Source organism: Chionomys nivalis, chromosome 1, assembly GCF_950005125.1.
Source record: "Chionomys nivalis chromosome 1, mChiNiv1.1, whole genome shotgun sequence".
NCBI classification, from domain to species: Eukaryota; Metazoa; Chordata; class Mammalia; order Rodentia; family Cricetidae; genus Chionomys; species Chionomys nivalis.
This window is the reverse complement of record NC_080086.1, coordinates 2,261,445-2,281,748: the sequence shown is the minus strand read 5'-3', so window position 1 is coordinate 2,281,748 and position 20,304 is coordinate 2,261,445. Positions and strand designations below refer to the sequence as shown.

The 20,304-nt window shown below is 45.5% G+C and overlaps 1 protein-coding gene across 2 annotated transcripts in view; it reads left to right on the top strand.

Annotated features, from left to right (window-relative positions):
- Window positions 1-2,111: 2,111 nt before the first annotated feature.
- Far2 (fatty acyl-CoA reductase 2) overlaps window positions 2,112-20,304 on the top strand; it is a 117,580-nt gene continuing 99,387 nt past the window's right edge. Inside the window, exon 1 of one of the 2 annotated variants that reach the window (XM_057793003.1) lies at window positions 2,112-2,415. The gene's annotated coding sequence lies outside the window, so the exon portion shown is untranslated. Of the gene's footprint in view, window positions 2,416-2,977; window positions 3,072-20,304 lie in introns of those variants that run through there. The other variant, XM_057793007.1, reaches the window with a different exon arrangement.

Sequence of the window (20,304 nt, the reverse complement as noted above, 5' to 3'; positions counted from 1 at the left end):
CTTGCCTGCAAGTTCATCTACCTGCTGCTGAGGCATTCCTTCACTGGTGAAACCTTCTTCAGGATTCCAGCCCAGACTGAAGACCAGCAGCTCTCTTGGAATCCTCTGGGATTCCAGCACCAGATTAGAACAGCTGAAGTCAGTTTCTTGGCCTCTCTACCAGGAGACAGCCGCTGTTGAACTAGCCACAACACAGCCTATAAAACCACTCTAATAAATCGTGTGTGTGTGTGTGTGTGTGTGTGTGTATTCTCTCTGTCTCTGTCTCTCTCTCTCCCCACCCTCATCTGTTCCAGAGACCCCTAACACAATGACTTTATATTTCCGCATCTCAGTACTACCAGAGGTTGCTGGGAGACCACCAGAAGTAAGCAAGCAGCATAGAACCAGCTCTCCCTCACAGCCCCCATCAGGAATCTGCCCTGCAAAGACCTTAGCTCTGAGCCTGCAAAGCCCTTCGCTGATGGAGTCTGCAGTGCAAGCTGCTCAGTTAGCATCCTTTGCAACTGTGCTTCTTGCAGACCAACCCACCACATAGACGAATACCATTCACACAATGATATTTAAATTATGGTTTGTATTTTCCAGTAATGTTGCATTCACCTGTGAACCTTTCTTCAGAAAGTGGGCCTTTTTATTTTCCACGTTACAAATAATTGTAATGTGTTATTAACTCTCTGCACATTTCTCATTTTGTGCATTCTTTTGGATATGCTCCTAATAAATAGAAATCCTTTATCACAGGGTCTAGAAAAATAAAAAAAAGAAAAGAAATGTGTCACTAAGTTGCTATCCAAAAAGTTGTGACACTTCCCCTTGCGTTATCTATGTGATTAGAGATTTCTGCATTTTGTATTTATTTTTGCAACACTCTGAGTTGAACCTAGGACCTCATGTGTGGTAGGCAAGAGCCTGGACTACTCCTGAGCTACATTCTCAGCCCATTTTTTACTTTTTGAGACAGAATCTTCACGTTTTTAGCTAGGCTGTCCATGAACTCTTCAGGTGGCCCAGGCAGGCCTTGAACTTGCCACCCTCCTGGCCCAGCATACTAAGGATCTGGAATTGCAGGTGAGAGATTTACAAACCTTGTTACCATCCTTTTCCTGCACCATTTAAAGTACAGTTACAGGATTTGGGTCTGAGGTCACATTCATATCTTTTTTTTGTTTGTTGTGTGTGTGTGTGTGTAACTGTGAGTGTGTCTGTCTGATCCTACCCATTTCTTTCTCTTACTTTCACACAGTCACCTGGGCAAAACTGTTACACTTCTCTTAACACACTCAATGAAACAGCTCAGAAGCAGAGAATTCAAAAGTGAATTTTTTGATAGATGAAGATGCTCACTTCATTGACTTCGACTTTCCATGATTCAAAATTGGTGTCTTTAAGTGCTCGGTATGCTTCATAATAAGAACGAGAGTAACTTTGTATTCTTTCCCATTTTCTTAACTGGCTGTAAATTTGGAAGACTACCTTTCACACTGTGCAGAGAACTGAGGTGGGCGTTGGCCGTTTTTCCTCTCTCCCTGGTTGGGAGGGAATTCTGTTTCCTGCCTGTCCATCATTCTCCGACTTCCTGGGCAGCTGTGGGGTTTCTGTCTAAGATTTATCAATAACTAAATATAAATAAAATAAAAAATTTAAAGCTACCAAGAGGAGAAAGAAAACATTTTCTAGGGAAAAGTCAGAGATTGCCTCTGCCTGCTTCTCCCACAGCCTGGCATCCCTGATCCCTGCCCACCAGATTGCTAACATGAAGATCGCGGTTTCTGCTTTCCAGACCCGACCCGGGGAGAAGGAAACCAAGCCCCAGCCCTCCCTGCTCCCCCAACCTTCGCCCCCTTCCCGGCGCAACTACAGTCCCAAGGCTATTTAAAAGCCCCTGAGCTAGCAGATCCCCGCAGTGCTTCTCCGTAGCCTCCTTCCACCTGGAGTGCTGTGCGGAAGAGCCAGATAAATGGGATCTGGAGCGCTTTTTGCCAGTGCAACGGGGAGTGATTGTTCCTGCAATGAATCAAATCAGACTCTTTCTCTCGCTTCCCCTCCCTCCTTCCTCAGCTTTTCCAGACAGGGGCGCCCTCCCAGCTAACTTTCCCCTCACCCAACGATGCAACCAAGGGGGAACCACCCGAAGCCCAGGCGATGCCATCTTCAGGGCCTGCGCGCCCGAGGCCCCTGCACTGCTCCTGCCCTGGGCAGAGGCCGCTGCTGGGCGCCCAGCGGCGACCAGGAAGGTCGGAGGGAGGGTGCGCTCCTCCTGCCCCACACCCAGTCTCTGAGCCGGATATATAGAGTCACGTTTGGGAGCCCCGAGAGCAGCGGCGCGGTTCAGAACAGCTTGAGAGCCTCCAGCATCCCTGGGAGGACCCTGACCGCCAGCCGCCCGGCGAGCCACCGTCACTGAAGCAGCAGGTACCCAGAAGCGGGCAGGGAGGCTAGGAGGCTGGGCTGGGGAACTTGAGGACTGTGGCTGCACAGTAGGCGGGTGCCAACCGAGAAGCGGTGGCCCTGCTGGATCCCTGGTCGCTCACCATCCTTCCGGGTCCTGTAGGCGCAGGGCATCTCTTGAGTCCTTCTAGGTGAGACGAGCAGGCAGTGGAGAACGGGGAAGGGCTGATCAAGGTGAACATGGGGTCCTCTCTAAGGGACAGAGGCATCTGACTGGTCCCACCCAAGTCTTTCTGGTCCAGGTACTGTTGAATTTCCAGGCCACGTGTGCTACGGTCCCCTTTCTTGTCCTCACTCGCCCCACCCGAGGCTGTAAACATTGAGACCCTCCCACTCAGAGACTCTTCAGGGTCAAGCACTCCAGGCTGAAAAGGGCTTGGGTGGCCAAGTAGGGTTTGTACCTGGTCAGAAGTTTTTCCCTGGGGTGACTTGGGCATCCTGAAGAGAACAAGGGGGCAGATGCCAGGGCCTCCAGCTAGGACAGGTAGCTTAAGGAAGGCTCCAGCGGGTGACAGCACCTCCAGGCAATTGCAGTGGGAAAAATTCAAGCCCAACCTAGGAATGCCTTCTACAGAACTGCCAGGCTCCTGACCCCGGTCTCCTTCCTGTCTCCTTACAGGGTAAGATTATGAACATTTCTTGTCCTTTATACATTATTTACCAAGTGTTGAGACCATGATTATATCTTTATCTGCGAGACTCTGGCTTCCCTTTAAATCTTGTTGAGTCTCCATTGTGTGTGAGCAAGGGAGCAGGGAACTCAGGAGAATTGTGTGTTCCTGCTTGTTTAAGGCTACACCCAGAGTTTGACATTGAACATGGAAATGTGAGACAGCCCGCAGTTAGTTCCACACCTTGTCTCTGCATCTCCATTTATCTGAGCTGGATATTTGACGTGGGGCCACAGTTCCTCTAAGGCATAAAGTAGGGCAAAGAAATTAGATAAAATTTAAGGCAACTAACAATTTGTACAGGTCGTCAATCTCAGCAAACTTCACATCTGAGGGAGCTGGGCTGTCTAGAGATGGCCAAGAGTTTTCTCCTCACCAGACTTCAAGGACAGTGATTTCATTCATCTTGTTTCTGAGAGCCCGTGTCTTTACTTTACCCTCCCGTTGTTTGCCTAATTTCTAAGGGCCTCTTCCATGCCTGTCTTGAGAGATTCCCTCCTCACTGCAAATGCTAACGTTGGGCTGCAATAGTCTGTCAGGTAGGTACAGGCAGCTCACCGTGAACTGGTCAGTATCAACAGGACTAGGGAAGCGTGAGAGATGATAAACTCCCCAAAGAACCAAAATGTGACACAGCTGTTGAAGAGAGGCTGTTTCAGAGGGCTGAGACGTCCACAGCTCATCTGTGGGCATCACTTTGAGGTTTATCAAGAATATAGACTTCTTGGGGACTGCAGAGATGGTCGAGCGCTTAAGGGAACTTGCTGCTTGCCTAGTCAGGGTTTCTGTTGCTGTGAAGAGACACCATGACCACACCAACTCTTAGGAAAGGAGAACATTTCATTGAGGCTGGCGTACAGGTTCGGAGCTTTAGCCCATTATCGTTGTGGCAGAAAGCAGGGCAGCGTGCAGGCAGACGTGGTGCTGGAGAGGCAGAGGCAGTCAAGAGTTCTACATCTGGATCAGTGGACAACAGAAAGAGAGACACTGGCCTGGCTTGAGCATTTGAAACCCCAAAGCCCACAATTGGTGACACACTTCTTCCAGCAAGGCTGCACCTCCTGATGCCACTCCCTAAGGATTCAAGGATTCAAATACGAGCCTACGGCAGTCATTCTTACCCAAATCAGCACACTGCTCTTGCAGACGACCTGAACTTGCAGTTCCCAGCATGCACATGGTAGCTGACAACCATCTATTACTCCAGTTGTGGGGTATCAGACGCCCTCTTCTGGCCTACCTGAACTCCTGACTTTATTGCAGCATACACCTATGCAGGCAGGCAAGAATACTTATACATACAATATAAGTAAAATTAAATAAATAAAATTAAAGTGTTAAAAAAAGAATACAGGTACCCTGATCAAAATCATCATTTTGCTTCTCTTGAAGATCCATATTGCACTTCCTTCTGGTAATGTTTGGTCAGTCATAAGAATTTATTGTTTCAATTTATTCATTCCTTCGTTCATTTTTGGTAGGGTCTTGTGTAGCCCAGACTGGCATTGAACTTGCTCTGTAGCTGAAAATGACTTTGAATATATAACCGTCTTGCTTCTACATCCGGAGTGTTGAAATTATAGGCATGTAACACACGCCCAGCTTATGCAGTGCTAAGGGTGAATTCAGGGCATCCGTGTACGAGGCAGGCCCTCTCTTCCAGCTGAACTCCGTCTCCAGCTCCAAAGGGTTTCACAAATGCCGTCTCAGAGGATCACACCAGAGCCGGCCAGCCTGCTTGCTCCTGCCAGCACGTCGATGCTGCAGGCTCTGTGTTCGCTAATGGCAAGGACACAGTCTTCAAGTTTTGTTTTGTTCACAGACCACTCCGGGTATCTAATAAAATGTTATAAAATACAAAACGAAACACACTTTTAGGAGGTCACAGCCCAAGGTGAGAAAAGGTGAAGCCCAAACGTCCGTATTACATATATCCAGACACTCTTCATGGGACCAGTTTTGTGGAATTCGGACTCAAGAGTTGAGCTGAGCCCCACATCTAGAAGGCTGCTTGGCTTAACCTTGGAGCTGTCACTACTGTCTTAACAAGAGGCTTCCCGTCTTCATTTTGCACTGGGTTTTCATTGATCCCAGCTCAACAGCTCCTTTCTAGAGCTCACTGGGTATGTCTTCTCAGCAACCCTAGTTCAAGTGAGTTTCCTGTAAGGGCTAACGTTAACCCGTAGGCCCCACTTGCCCAAGGACAGGAAACGTTCTGGGACGTTGGGATCTTTGGTGCTTGTGAAATCACAAGTCACGTGTTTTCATTCAGTACCAAGGTTGTCTGCCCCAACTGCATAGGAAGTGCTTGACCACGCTTAGGTAGAAAATGTGTAGACAGGAAGTATGTCAAGGTGTATGCTAACCCCTTCCCCATTGGACAAAGGCAGGAAGTAAAAAGTGGGGGTTCACCTTTATGAGCGCCTGACTGACCTAAATTTGGGGCTATTTCTTTAGGAATCCCAGGTATAGACCATTCTGACCAGTACCAAATAAAGCTTGCTTCAGCTAGGTCGTTGTGGAACTGGTCTTTCTCCTCACAATTCTCAGGTTTAACATTTCCCACCACAGACTTCGAATTTAACTGTGTCCTTAGGTGCCTTTCATTACATCATTAAGCTTCTCTTTTATCTCCTTTTTTCTTTTTCCTGGCATGAGTATGACAAATTATTTATCTTAAAGGTACTTGTATTATCTCTGGACAAAAAAAAAAAAAAGAGAGAGATAATTAAGCCATGCATGGTGGCACATGCCAGTCACCCCAGTGCTCAGGAGGTGGAGGCAGTGGTTTAAAGTTAATCCTCAGCTACACACAAAGATCTGGACCAACCTGGCTGGCTAAGAACCTGACTTGATTGAAGGGAAAGAGATAATAGTTGCAGACAGGCCCATCAACCTTGAGCCTTTATTAACCTCACGTTAGTAAATACAGTATGAATGGGAACTGTTCACTACATTTTTTTAAGTAGGAATATTGATCAAGCTTTTTTAGGGGATTTTGCAACCTTTAGACCTCTTATATTTTAGTAGCTGAGTAGTAGGGCTTGATATTTTAAATATTGACTAAATATTATATGTGCAAGCCTGGAATTGCCAGCTGAATGTAAGGGTAACTTCTTGGAACACACTTGCTAAGATGAACTAATACTTGAGCCATCCTCAGACAGAGCAGAGACTGGTAACAGTTTCTTTAGTTTTTTATTTTTTATTGAGCTATACATTTTTCTCCACTCCCCTCTCTTCTTCCCCCCGTCCCCTTCTACCCTCTCTTGTGACCCCCACACTCCCAATTTACTCAGAGGATCTTGTCTTTTTCTCCTTCCTATTGTAGATCCATGTCCATCTCTCTTAGGATCCTCTTTGGTGTCTAGGTTCTCTGGGATTGTGAACTGTAGGCTGCTTTTTCTTTGCTTTATGTCTAAAAGCCACTTATGTGTGAGTACATACAATATTTGTCTTTCTGCATCTGGGTTACCTCACTCAATATGATGTTTTCTAGATCCATCCATTTGCCTGCAAATTTCAAGATGTCATTATTTTTCACTGTTGTATAGTACTCCATTGTGTAAATGTACCACATTTTTCTTTAGTGTGTTTGCTGGATCATTTAATTATCTAAGAGCTAGCCATCAGTTCAAGCCGGTTTTGCCCTCCCCAAGTTGTCCATTGTAACTCTCCTGTCTGCTAAGGAGGAACTGAGGAAACTCTTCCCTAGACAACTTGTCTCTTATGTGGGACTTTTAAGTTTCTTCCACAGAGCTTCCTGAAGCTTTGAGTCTGGTTTGGTGGGGACCACTGAAAGCTTCCCAGCCACAGACTCTGCTTAAGAAAGTAAATCTATATAAAGTCGAATAGGAGAAGTACCTGGAGGAAATAAGGATTAGAATCAAGGACTGTTCAGGACAAGAGTGCTGTGAGGGAGAGGCAGGGAGAGCAAGGACTTGAGCCTCAAGCTCCATTTGCAAGACTAGATGGCGGCGGGGGCGGGGGGGGGGAAGCGGGGAATAAGGGTAGAAGTTTGATGTTAACTCTTCCATATGTGTTAAAGATTTCATTTACGTATTTTTATTTTTAATGTTGTGTATGTGTGTGTATCTACGTATGTTCAGGTATGTATATGAGTGCCAGTGGAAGCCAGCAGCATCAGAAACACCCTAGATCTGGTGGTTGTGAGTTGCCCTGTGTGGGGGCTGAGAATCAAACTCAGCGACAGCAGTGCCTGCTCCTCTACTGAATCTTGTTTCCAGTCCTGCTGAGTGCTTCAATTCAAAGCAGTGGGGTTGCTGCCACTGCATTTCCAGTGCCTACAAGAACAGAAAACAAAGCAGAACCAATGATGCCAGCTCTCTGAAAAGGGTACTGGCTGGGCAGATAAGGGTCTAAGAAAGAAAGGGGGCAAGTTTGCATTTCAGGCTCTTCTGCTGTTTAAATTATTTCTAAATCCACACTTGCATGCTATAATTTTTAAAGGTTATCACCATGACAGATATAGCTCCTGTTTTTCTGGCTTGAGCTTAGATGGGAATGTGTTATAATTTCCTAAAATGGCAAAAAGTAGGGAAGAGAGAACTGAGCTTCATCAAAGGGTTTGTTCTAAAACACAGTTCACTCCCTCACTTAGAACCCTTCACTCCTTCCTCTCAACAGAAGTGCTGCCCAGACTGCTATCTGTGGAACAACAGATTCTTGGAACATTAGCAGTTAAGTGCAAGAAAATGGGAGGGGAGCTTTCGGGTGAGATAACTCTGAAAAAAAATACTTGATTTATCCCACTTAAGTGGTTTTGCTACAAGATTTCCCAGAGCCCACAATATCCTAATGAAGATTGAAAATCATCAAAGGTGAAGCAGGTCTCCTGTGATATTTCCTAAACCTATGACCTTCAAATGCTTCTGGTAGAACATCTAACAGAGTCAGCATCTGAGAAATCGCTGTGTGGGAAATCCTGTGGGAAGCTCTGTCCTATATTAACAGATTAGTCTTTAACATCCACCACTCTGTTAACTGTTAGATGCTCTCCACTCTCTAGTGCGTCTTCCTTTCAGCATCGGCTTTCCTGGTGAGGCTCTGCCAGACCTTACTGAAGTTCATTCGGTCTGTTGACGTTTATAGGTGAGGGACTTAAGGATGGCGCAGGGTCTTTTGTTTCTCGCGTTCATGTTTTCATCTTCTGGGCCTCATCTGAGATGTAAATCTACCAGATTGATGTGGTGGGGGCATTTAAGCGATGGTTTTTGAGTCTTTCCCCTCCCTTTCCCTATTATCCATAACTGGCGATGGGTTGCAGGCAGGAGTGTAGCCTGTGACTGCAGAACATTGCGGTGGAGACAGTTCTCAAAAGAGGTCCACGCAGCTCTGGACCCTCCCGATCATCTGCTCAGAACTCAAGGACTAAGCCAACAACAGTTTGGGGAGGACATTTGGTTCCTTACTCTGTATGTTTTACAAACCAGAAATGGTTCTTATGGTTTTTTGGCAGTTAAATCATCAAGACCATTCTGTGGCACAGGTAAATGACATGAAGTTAGAGTTGATTTCAGATGAGGCCATTTCCACATACTTGCCCCCACTTCACTCTGTCCCTGGAGTTGTCAACCTTCAGAGGGGGAGAGCACAGGCCCTCAGGGATGCTTGGCCAACCGTCTTCAATATGCCCAGCAAAGAGACCATAGTGAAAAGGCAGAGAAGTGAGAAAAAGCAGAGAAGAGAGAGGTCAAGAAATGTCCCCAAGTCCCTGGCTTGACATTTAGGTTTAAAATGGGAGAAAGGAAGCATAGGTCAGAAAGCGCCAACAAGGTGTGGTCCACCCATCCTCACTGTCCCAGCTCCAGTGTCTCCTGTAAGGCGACAGCCAGACAAGTTGTAAGAATTGTGTGGAGTCTTTCCTTGGGAGGCAAGTTCCTCTTCTGGCTGGCGCCAGGCTTCAGCCTTTTCCTTCACCCAGCGTGAGATTCCTAGGGAAATTCCAATTTCATGGAGACCATTGTTTGAATGGTCTGATGGCCAAGGGGTGGGGCACCAGGGTCTGTTCAGGACATCCGCATCCCTGCCAGGATGGTTCTAAGTCTGCACCTGACCCAGAGCAAAGGGTGCAACATATTTCTTCGTGTAGCCAACAGTGTAACTAAGTAAATAATTAGCAGACTAGTCTTGCCCTAATTGCCAGCATGGGGTTCATAGGGGTGCAGTTTCATTTGAGGGTTAGGGAGTTTTATTGGATGTGGCACCCTTAACCTCTAAGTAGAACAAAAGTATCCTCAAGCTGCAGTTGATACAATGTGTCCCTTATGACTTTTGGGCTTAATACTGCTTGATATTATTTTTTTTGCTATTGTTGTTTCAGAAACAAGTTTTATTAAGTTATTAATTATTATTATGTTTCACTTTTGAGATTATATTTTACGTATTTTTCATATAAATTGTTTTACATTTTATATATTACTATAATAATTTTGAGAAATCATTTCCTCCTTCCATTTCCTCCTTGTAAACCCTCCCACATACCACTCCTTGTTATCTTTCAAATTTATGGCCTCTTTTTTCATTAACTGTTGTTATGTATACACATAATACACACACACACACACACCCCTAAATATGTAAATACAATCTGCTCGGTCTACATAATGTTACTTGTATGTATGTTTACAGGGTTGACCATTTGGTATTGTGTAACCAGTTCTTGTGAACTTCCCTGGGGAAGAGTGTTTCTCCTTCCTCAGCATTCCCTGGTTGCCAGTGGTTATTTTGAGGCGTCATGAGCTACCGCTGATCATGTTAGCATATCTACAGATGTACTCATTGCTCAGCTCATGTGTAGAGGGTAGAGTCGTATTGGTGAGAATTTACAACTGTAAGCTTCTGACGTTCCTAGGAGACACAATCTCAGTGAGCTGGATCTGACCTGAAAGCCTCCTCTCTGAGAATCAGCTGACGTGGTACCAGAAGACACCATGCAAGCTTCCAAAGGAGGGAAGCAACCCACATCCTTACCCATCTGTGGTGCCTAGGACCCATATCGATGACCAGCATGGCACACTAACCCTAATGGTATAGTCGTGGCAAATTAGTGGAAACCACTATCTCTAATTGGATAAGACTTGCTCACCAAGAGGAAAATCACGCTTTTACTGGAGACCTAGCCAGCTACCCAGGCCTGTCGACGTCATGAGTCTCGGAGGAGAATCCACAAGCACTGCCTTACTAAACCAGCATAATCCCTAACTACATTCTAAATATTTGTCCCCACACCCACAGATAAATGCAGTCCTCATCCCTCACCAAGAATACTCCAGAGATGATCCCTATACAGCAGAACAGCATCCTGAAGATGGAAAGGGTAGGCAAGGAATTGCTGGAATAATTATCTCCTTATCCTCAATAGAACCTCTGTTAGGCCAGCAACTTCACTGGAGAAAAACAGGATGAGCGCAGGTGGCAAAGCTGCTCAGGGAGCCAAGGGACCAGACACAGTCACTGTGGAAATGCCTTGCATTTTAGGTCGTCTTTCTTAATGGTGCACAGTTCATCACAGGTCACCGAGAGGACACGTTCCACAAAAGTCAGCACAAACTCAGGTGTATTGAGGTCAGGATGTTTGGAAATTAGGAAGACCGTTAAATCATGTCTGGCTCCAATACACTTACAACTACTTACGTAGTTATGCCAGCAATGCATGACAATATAGTCAAGAAAACCTACGGGAATCTCTGGTGGTTTGAAGGTGTTAATTTCCCTCCACCAAAATGAGCGCTTTGGTTGTTTTACCAGCAACTTGTTCTTGCCAAAACTCTCTCCTTAGTGGAGTTATGCCACTGCCTCTTCCATTTTTTCTCTTCTGCTATTTTGGTCCAGTCCAGTCCTGCCCCAGCAGCAATTATTCAAGTTACTGGGTATCTTTAAGATCTCACAGGATTGTGTTCGGGTAAATTTAGGTCTCGGTTTCTCTTAGGATGGAACAACTACTTTTTTTATAGATTGAATTTTTATGGACCCCTATTACCCTGTCTCACACCCTCTCGCCTACAATACCCAGTGCTCACTGCACACAGCTCATCTTAGTTAATAATATTCACAACTCAAGCTGTAGATGGGCTGAGGGCCTTATCTTATGCTTGGTTCAATGCTCTTGTCTTATAGAAAAGAAATGCCTATCTATTAACGTGTATGTGTGGACTACAACAGAAAACATGTGGATACAGAGGATGGGGGCACTCTGTCTCGTTCAGCTATTTATTCTTTAGTAATATTCGCTGAATATTTACCAGGACTCAGACGAGTTGCTTAGCTCTGCACTCATGACAAACTGGCTGTAGCACCTGCTTTCAGGCTTTAGTGTCCTCTAATTTTGAGCCTTGTTAGTCATGAGTCTAAAAGCATGGAATACTGGCCAAACTTTACCTAATCTTCTTCATCCTCCCACCTAGCATGCACGAAGTCCTGACTTTGAACCCTAGTGTTGTGCAAAGTGTAGAGGGGAGATGGAGGCAGGGTCGGGAGTTCAAGGTCATTACTGGCTGCTGGCTTTGCTGGAGCCCAGCCTTGGGATCCTCAAGACTCTGTTTACAAATCATCAAGAGGACTTGATAGAAAGTGAGCTAAAAAGCAATCTGAAAAATTCCACCAGGAAGGATTATCTCTTACCCAGAGCAGGCTCTGGTGGTTAATTTGCCTGGGCTTTTGTCCTCTTATCTATTCCTCCCCAGCCTCCTTTTTCTCCAAACCTGACTGGTGAATACCTTGATTCTCCAACTTCCCCTTCATATCTGCCTTTAAAGATAAGCACAGGAACCTCTGTATCTATAAGCAATTATCTGCTAATAGTGATAGGAAAAGTCAGAGAGGAAGGACAAAGTTACTGCCCGTGTGGGGAAGTCACAAAACTTCTGTAATGGTGTCCTAGTGTTGACAGAGGGAGAGCACGCTGAAGCTGTCCAATGAGAGGACAAAGGCAACCCTATCACCTGAAGTCAGCTGTCTAACTCTCTAGAGACTAAACAAAAATGAATCCTCTGCCTTAACAATCCTTTCCTATATGGGCATCTATCTCTTAGAGTTGGTGTAGTAGAGTCCTTAGAAGTCTTCCCCTACAAGCTAGGGCACAACTGCTTCAGGAGCTTTGAGTGAACAGATGTGAGCTGGCCATACAATGCCACAGGAAGGTTTTCTCATCACTTAAAGGCAGTCCGCTGGCTTGAAGTATATCCCACCTAGTCCATGAAGTACAATCAACAATTGTCTGTGCAACCCTCTTTCCTTCTCCATGCTATGATTTAGACAGCCAGAGCCTTACATTTTAAAAGGCCATGGTTTTTTTCCTGCTATGACTGAATCAGGAAAATCTCTTAAAGGAGCTATGCCTCCGCTTGCTTCTAGCAAACAGAGCCCACCCAAGAAAATGCCACTAGCAAACCATGCTTCCCTCTGTTCTTTTGTGTCTAGAGTTAATTTTTAAACTTTCTCGGGTTTTTATGTGGATATAGTTACCCACGTTGGTGCACCAATTGTTGCAGAAGAGGCCACTTGTTTGTCCCAGCTGCCCAGAATCAAAATAATCACACAGAAATTGTATTAATTAAAACATTGCTTGGCCCATTAGCTCTAACTTCTTATTGGCTAACTCTTACATCTTAATTTAACCCATTTCTAGTAATCTGTGTATCACCACGTGCCAGTGGCTTATGGGCAAAGATTCAGCTTGTCTGACTCTGGCAGCTCCATGGTGTCTCTCTGGCTCTGCCTTTCTTTCTCCCAGCATTCAGTTCTGACTTCCCTGCCTACCTAAGTTCTGCCCTAACAACAGACCAAGGCAGTTTCTTTATTCATTAATGGTAATGACAGCACACAGTGGGGGCTCCCCCCTCAGTAGGGCAGTAAATCCATAAAGAATAGCTGTGTTTGCCTTCATTGATGATACCTACAGCCAGTTTCTGGTTTCCAAAGCCTCCCTCTAGACATGCCTTGGTTTTTCCTGCAAAGGGACATTTACACCAAAATCCCTGGCTAAATCCAGCTGTTTCTCCCTCTTCTTTTTCCTCCCACCTCTGCCCCTTCCCCACCCAGCCCTGGGTAACAATGAATCCTGTTCACACATCCTTTGTGGTGTGCTGTTGATACCACACTTGCCATGAGATTTTCAGAACCCCAAGCCAACACTCTGTGTTGAAAACCAGCTTTGCTAAAACTTGTATGTTCCAGGGTAGGAGTGTGAGGATTAGAATTATTAGGCAAAAGAAACAGATAAGAGACAGAAACATGGGACAGCATCAGGGGGGACATTCAGTATTCACAAATTTTCACATGCTTATATACTTCACTGGGGGTGGGGGGTGTCAACAGACTTCATTACCATGATACAAGGAATAGACTCGAATTCTCTGACCTTTGGTCCAGGTGGAGCAGATCTACTTCAACACTCTAAATGCTAATTAACCACACCCTAGGCCAGAATCTCTCCTTTGTAGGCGTCTGTTGTTAACAACTTTGAGAGGGCAAAAATAAGCTCAAACTCTCTAACCTCCAGACAAGGTGGAACGGGGTTCACATCTGTTTTGTGCCCCGACGCCTCAGCATAGGGAGAGGAGGCAGTAATTTATAAGTGGTCTTGAGTAGAGGCTCAAAAGGGAAGAAATGGGAGAGCATGGAGAGGACTCCAGGCTCAGCCAGCGGCTGGAGAATGCTACAGACAGAAGCTGTTGAGGAGGCGTGGTCGAGCTGCATGACCACCAGCGAGTGTGGATAGTGTGAAGAAGGTGGAAGTCAGCATGAACTGATCCGTCCCTAGCCATCGATGGGGAAGTAACAGCAAAGATTTAAGTGTGCTTCTCCCAAGGTAAAAGGCAGTATTATGAATATTTCCTAACCGAGCCTCTCCACCAGTGAGAAAGACTCCAATCAAACCAAATTAAACTGAATCAAAAATGCCCATGTTTAATGAATGCTGTGCTCTTGGGTGGCTGGGAGCATAGCAGGGGAAGACAGAGGGAGAGCACACACAAAACCTGAAACTGAAAGACTTGGATAAATCCAGACCTCCCCAGCAGGAAGAAAATAGCCAAAAATCCAAGCAGGAAGAGAAGAATCAAAAATCTAGGATTAGCCGGTTAGTGACTGTGTTTCAGGAACTAGCTGAAGATAAAGTTAGATTGTGATCTTGAGAATAATCTTGAGAAGCAGGGAGTTTCCCCCTTGTGATCGTAGTTGTACTGTGTTTTAGGAACTAGCTGATTATGACCTTGGGAGTGGTCCTGAGAGGCAGGGGGTTGCCCCCTTGTGATCTTCACTGGTATTTTCAGAATTTTCTGTGACACACTCCCTGTCAATTCCAGATCACTGGGCTGTGGTTTCTTCCCTTAAAAATCGGTTCTCCCGGTCACTCAGGGTCGAACTCTTCCCCTGTGTGGGTTGTGAGTCTCGGCCCCAGTGCACTGGTTCCCATCCCATCTCATCATTAAAGCCTCGTGTGATTGCAGCAAGGACGGTCTCTCGTGAGTTACTGGGGGGGTCGTGTTATCCCGAGACTTGAGTGAAAGTCTCCCTAGCACTGGGGGTCTTTCAAAACCAAGCGTTCCTTTTTCCAGTGTGAGCCTAAATACCCTGTGGGAGTGGTCCTGACCCTCCCCAGGGAGGAGTCAGTGCTCGGCAGGCTGGGAATTGGAGTCCAGGCACTTGGCAGGCTGAGAATTGGAGGTCAAAGTGCTTGGTAATTACCAGACCAGGAGCTGGGGTGACACTTCTAACTCAATATTATATTCCAGACTCTTTGGATATAGGGGTGTTAGAAGGCTGGGGTCTCACTTTTGACCAAACATTGCAGAGTCCTTGGATATAGGGGCGTCGACTCAAATCTGGCTACTTCCTGCGAGCATGGGGCCATATGGGAGAGGGGAGAGCTGGGAGTTGGTGCACTCACCTCAGTGAGAAGTGTGGCTGGGGCAGCATCTAGGTTGTTGTCATCCTGGAGTCCTCAGCTGTTTTTAGAGGGAGATGAGAAGGCAGGTGGCTAGGAGGAAAAAAATTGTCATTATTGGCCCTATGAAATCGGGCTAGCCATGGGATGGGACACAATAGCAGATAAAACCAGATTTTAGTTGGCAGGTGTCCTTGATCCAGAAGAGTTGGTATCAATGATGAAGTCCCAGGAGCTGGTGCAAGTCTTTGACGTTGTCTGGGGAGCACTTTGTGGGTTGGTCTTTCCCAGACAGCAGGAGTGACCTGTAAAATATGCTTGAAACTGGCTGGGGTTAGCAAAAGGCTCTGGAGACTGTTAGGTTTTTTGTTGTTGTTGTTGTTTTGTTTTTACCAGACCTGACTTTTGATACAGCAGTAGAACTTTTCCAGGAACCTGTAAGAGAACTGGAACAGATTTTCATCTTGGTGCCATAGCTAAAGGCTATTGCTTTAGGTTAAGACAATTAAAGGAATTAGGAACCATGGATTCTTTAAGATACACCTGAAACCTGTTAGACACACCTGTCTGTATTTTAGCAGAAAACTTCATTAAATATCATGGTGAAGTAATAAGTTAACAGTACCTTAAATTGTCAAATGCCATTAGACAGATCTGGGAGGGATAAATGAGCAAAAATGAGACAGCGTTTTAGCGCTACAGGCAATCCCAAATCCTCTTCTTGGTCCTTGGAGAACACTAGTCTTGGAAGCAGTGCTTGCCATTAGCTGCTGAGTAGAGAGGCCCAAAGATATTTCCTGTCAGGGGGAAGATTTAGTCTACAGAAAGAGGAGATCAATTCCCCAAAAGGCATCCAGGAAGCTGAAGAGCTAGAAGGTCGCCTTTGCTGTGTGGGTTGCTCTGCCAAACCCAGAGGCAAGGCCTGGAGGCAGAAGGTCTTCTGTCTTGTTGGAGGAGTTAAAGAGTGTTGCAGAAGCTGCATGTCTGTGTTAGAAGCTCTTGTTGTTAAAATGCCATGCCCTCAGATCTGTAAAGGCACTGAGAACTAGTACCATTACCTGCTAGTTAAGCTGAGCATATAAGCTAAATTTAGATGTATATTTTATCCGATTAGTTACAGTTTATGAATGCTAGTAAATGTAAGAAGATTAAAAAATATATTTTAATAAATCAAAGAGTCTTATGCACACAGAAACATTTATAAAGTTATACAGACATACTGTGGCCGCATTATCAGCTGACCAACCCAAAATTTCGGTGTAGGCAGGAGGCAAAAGCCAGAAAAGCACAAAGGTGATCCCATTAAGGACCAGACTAGCAGAAGCTGCAAGAGGGAACAGAAACATAAGGACGAAACATCCATACAGTTTTAAAGGGGAAGGGGGGGGGGCGGGGCACGGATCTGTTGTAGAGAGTCAAACAGGAGGGCCCAGAGTGATCGCAGCATAAGAGGCAGAAGCCAGGAAGAGTGGAAGGAAAGAGGGGAAAAAGATTTTTTTAAATCCCAGAGTGAAAGAAATAGTAAACATGGCGGAGGGGAAGAGGACCAGAGTGATCCCGGTGTAGGCAGCGGGAGCCAGTGAAGTATGGCAAACAGCTGAAAGGCCAGCACCTTTCCAAACGGTCGGACAATGGCCTCCATTGTAGAAAGGGAGTCAGGTTTAGATTCCCAAATCTGGAACGGGACATGAGCCGGCCAGGCCTCTGGGCACGGCATCGGAGCCCCAAGGGCTACAGAGAGGAGAGGCCAAAGCGCGAATGGGACAAACCTCGAGCTATGAATCAGTGGAGAAGAAGAGGTGGGCACAGGATAAACCATGGGCTACAAGTCAGTGGAGACGAGAGGCAGGGAGGGGGGTACACATCCAGAAACCGTGGGTTATGGAGCTTTAGATAGTCCCAATTTAAAAGGATTTTTTGTAAAAGGCTGTTCAAGGCGTTTGACTAATCAGCTCGGAATTGTAAGGACCCGTTTTAAAAGTCTATGCCCAATGGGACTCAAGTCTGTTGCGATGTGTCCAAACAGGGGTGCATGAGAAATGAATGGGGGATGTCTCCCCACACCCAAGTCCCATCTTTTGCCATGTGGATCAAGCTCCTGGCACAGTCCGTGACTTCAACAAAAGCCCCAAAAACGAATGGGTCACCCCGGGAACCCTATCAGCACAGAGCAAAAGAAGGGGAACTCACCGAATCTGAAACCAAGCCTGGCAGAAAGCACAGAGGATGAGTGAATTCCAGTACAGTGGTGTTGCGCCCATGGAAAAAAAGAGACCCATCTCTGTGGGACCTCAAAGATGTTAGGAATATTTCCTAACCTAGCCTCTCTGCCAGTGCAAAGAACTCCAATCAAACCAGATTAGACCAAATCAAAAATGCCCATGTTTAATGAATGTCACGCTCTTGGGTGTGGCCGGGAGCATGGCCAGGGGAAGACAGAGGGCGAGCACATGCAAAACCGGAAACCATGGGTTACTTTTGCAAGCACAAGCCTAAATACCCTGTGGGAGTGGTCCTGACCCTCCCCAGAGAGGGGTCAGCACTTGGCAAACTGGGAGTTTGGAGTCCAAGTGCTTAGCAATTCCCAGGCCAGGGACAGGGTGACAATTCAACTCTGCATTTTCTTACAAAACTGTTTCCAGATGCTGCTAAGGGCCAGCATCTGTGGTCATTCATTTAATTACCAGAGCAGGAAGTGTATCCTGGTTCCTTTTTGCTTTCTTGGTGCTAGTTTATGAAAGACAGAAACAATTACTACCAGGATGAATTCACCAAACATTGCCGATGCTATTTTCTGAGTGCTTCACTCTTGAACCCATTAACTGTTGATTTGTTCTAAGTCAGCCGTGGTTTCAAGCTCATGATACGTTATGGCTTATCACCCTGGTGGCACATTACACAGGCAAGAAGGGGTGGGGCTATCAATGGCAGCTGGCTAAACTCACCCCTAATGATCAGAAAATATTTACCAAGGATGTGTCATTGTGTTACAAAAGCTATCTCCTGTTAGCTCTAGAGATCCCATATTGCACACACATGGAAACTAAGACCCACGAAGTTTTAAGTATAGTTACAAGGTTGGCATTACTATTAGAATATAAACATTGTTGAAGCACAACTTTATATGAGAGAGACACTTCCAACTCAAAAATCTACCTTGAAAGATCTAGCATGAAGGATGCCTCAGTTATCAAGATATACCAAATGTATTTGGATACTATGATCATATTCACCTTCAAGGTAGCTCCCTGTATCCATGGAAACTTACTCTATATTCAGTTCTAATGAACCAACTTCTCATGAAAAGAGTTATGGGTTTCTTCTTACTACTAAGTGAAACGTTTTTTTCATCCCAATAAGCCTCTCCACTGACACAATAATCCAAACCAGACCAAATCAAACTGAATTAGAAAAAGTCCAGGTTTAATGGATGCCAGTGCTCTCGGGTGGCTTTCTAGGCCCTCAGGGAGTAGATGGGGAAGGAAGAAGACCAGAAAGCCATGTGTTTGTTCTCCGTAGGGGCAGTTTACATACTCTGTGGGAGTGGTCTTGAGCCTCTCTGGGGAGGGGTCACTGTTTGGAGGGCTTTCTTGGAGGTGGAGTCTGGACTGAGGCAACTCCCAGAGGAGGGGGCTTGGGATGGAACTTTCCACCCAAACATTCTAGGCTTTTGGATATATGAATGCCAGGCAGAGGCTGAGGTGAAGCCTTTAACTCAAACATTCCAGATTCTTTGAGTACAGGGCTACCAGGGGGTTGGGATGACGCTTCTAACCAAACACTGAGAGTTTTGAAAATAATCACACTAGTAGATAAAATCATACAGTGAAACTTGGAAGAAAAAAATCAGCCCTGAGGTTAGCATCTCCTTGACAAGCCCATGCTTTTAGATTGTCAGAGTTCTGCTACTATAATGTGTGATGGGAAAGAAGGAAGGAAGGAAGGAAGGAAGGAAGGAAGGAAGGAAGGAAGGAAGGAAGGAAGGAAGGAAGGAAGGAAGGAAGGAGAAAAGCTGGGCATGGTGGCACACACTATTAATCCTAGCGCCATGGAGGCAGAGGATGGAGAATCTCTGAATTTAAGGCTATCCTGCTTTACATAGTAATTACATAGTAATTTTCAGGAATGCTTGGAAAGAGACCCCCCTCTTTAAAAAAAAAAAAGAGCTGAGAATTCTCAACTGTGCAGTGTGTCCTGGGTGTTGTCATACAGAAGAAACAGAAAGCAAATGAGCATCCAGTCAGAGCTTTCTCGTTACTGAAAGTAACCAGATGACTTTCAGTGTCTTCCAGTAGAATTGAGAGAACTGGTCGCAGTATATCCAAAGGCAAGAGCAGAAAGCAATGAGCTAATGCATGTCTGCTAGTGCTCAGCTTACTTTATTACAGTCCAGGATCCCCTGTCCAGGCAATGTTACCGCCCACAGTGGGCAGGCCTTCCCACATCACTTAATGTACCGATACAGAAAACGACTCATTGAAACTGCTTTCCCAAGTGATTCTATACTGTGTCAAATTGGCAGTCATCACAGTCCTTGACCTTGTCCTAGGAAACATCTTCATTCCTCCGTGTGATTGGCAAATAGCAATGACACATTTATTGCCCAGGGTTCTTATGAGAAAAGCTAAGATGTATACGTGAAATACATTAAAGCTTGTTAATATAAGAGTTGCTGATATGTGTGGGAAGTGATACTGAGGGTGGGTGAAGGTTGTGTGTGTGTACATGTGTGTGCATATGTGTTCTACACACAGATAGGAGCCACATAGCACATAATCCTATGCTTCATAATTGTCCCTCACGTCTTGCACTCCTTGGAGGACTTTTATATACATCCCAGTGTAGACGGAACTTTCTGTCCCACCTGGTCCCATAGTTGTTCAGTCCTAAAAAAAAACACAGAGGCTTATATTAATTATAACCTTTTGACCTATTAGCTCAGGCTTATTATTAACTAGCTCTTACAACTTAAATTAACCCATCTTTCTTGTCTATGTTTAGCCATGTGGCTTGGTACCTTTTCTCAGGGAGCCATTGCTTCTTCTTCTGTGTCTGGCTGGTGATTTGTCTCTGCCTTTCCTCTTCCCAGAATTCTCCTAGTGTTGTCACCTTGCCTATACTTCCTGCCTGGTTACTGGACAATCAGCATTTTATTAAACCAATATGAGTGACAAATTTTTAACAGTGTATAAGAGCATTACCCCACAGCATTCCAGAATATGGGTCAGGGGGAGTCTTCCTAGACCATGATCCCAACACATGCTTCTTCTTTCC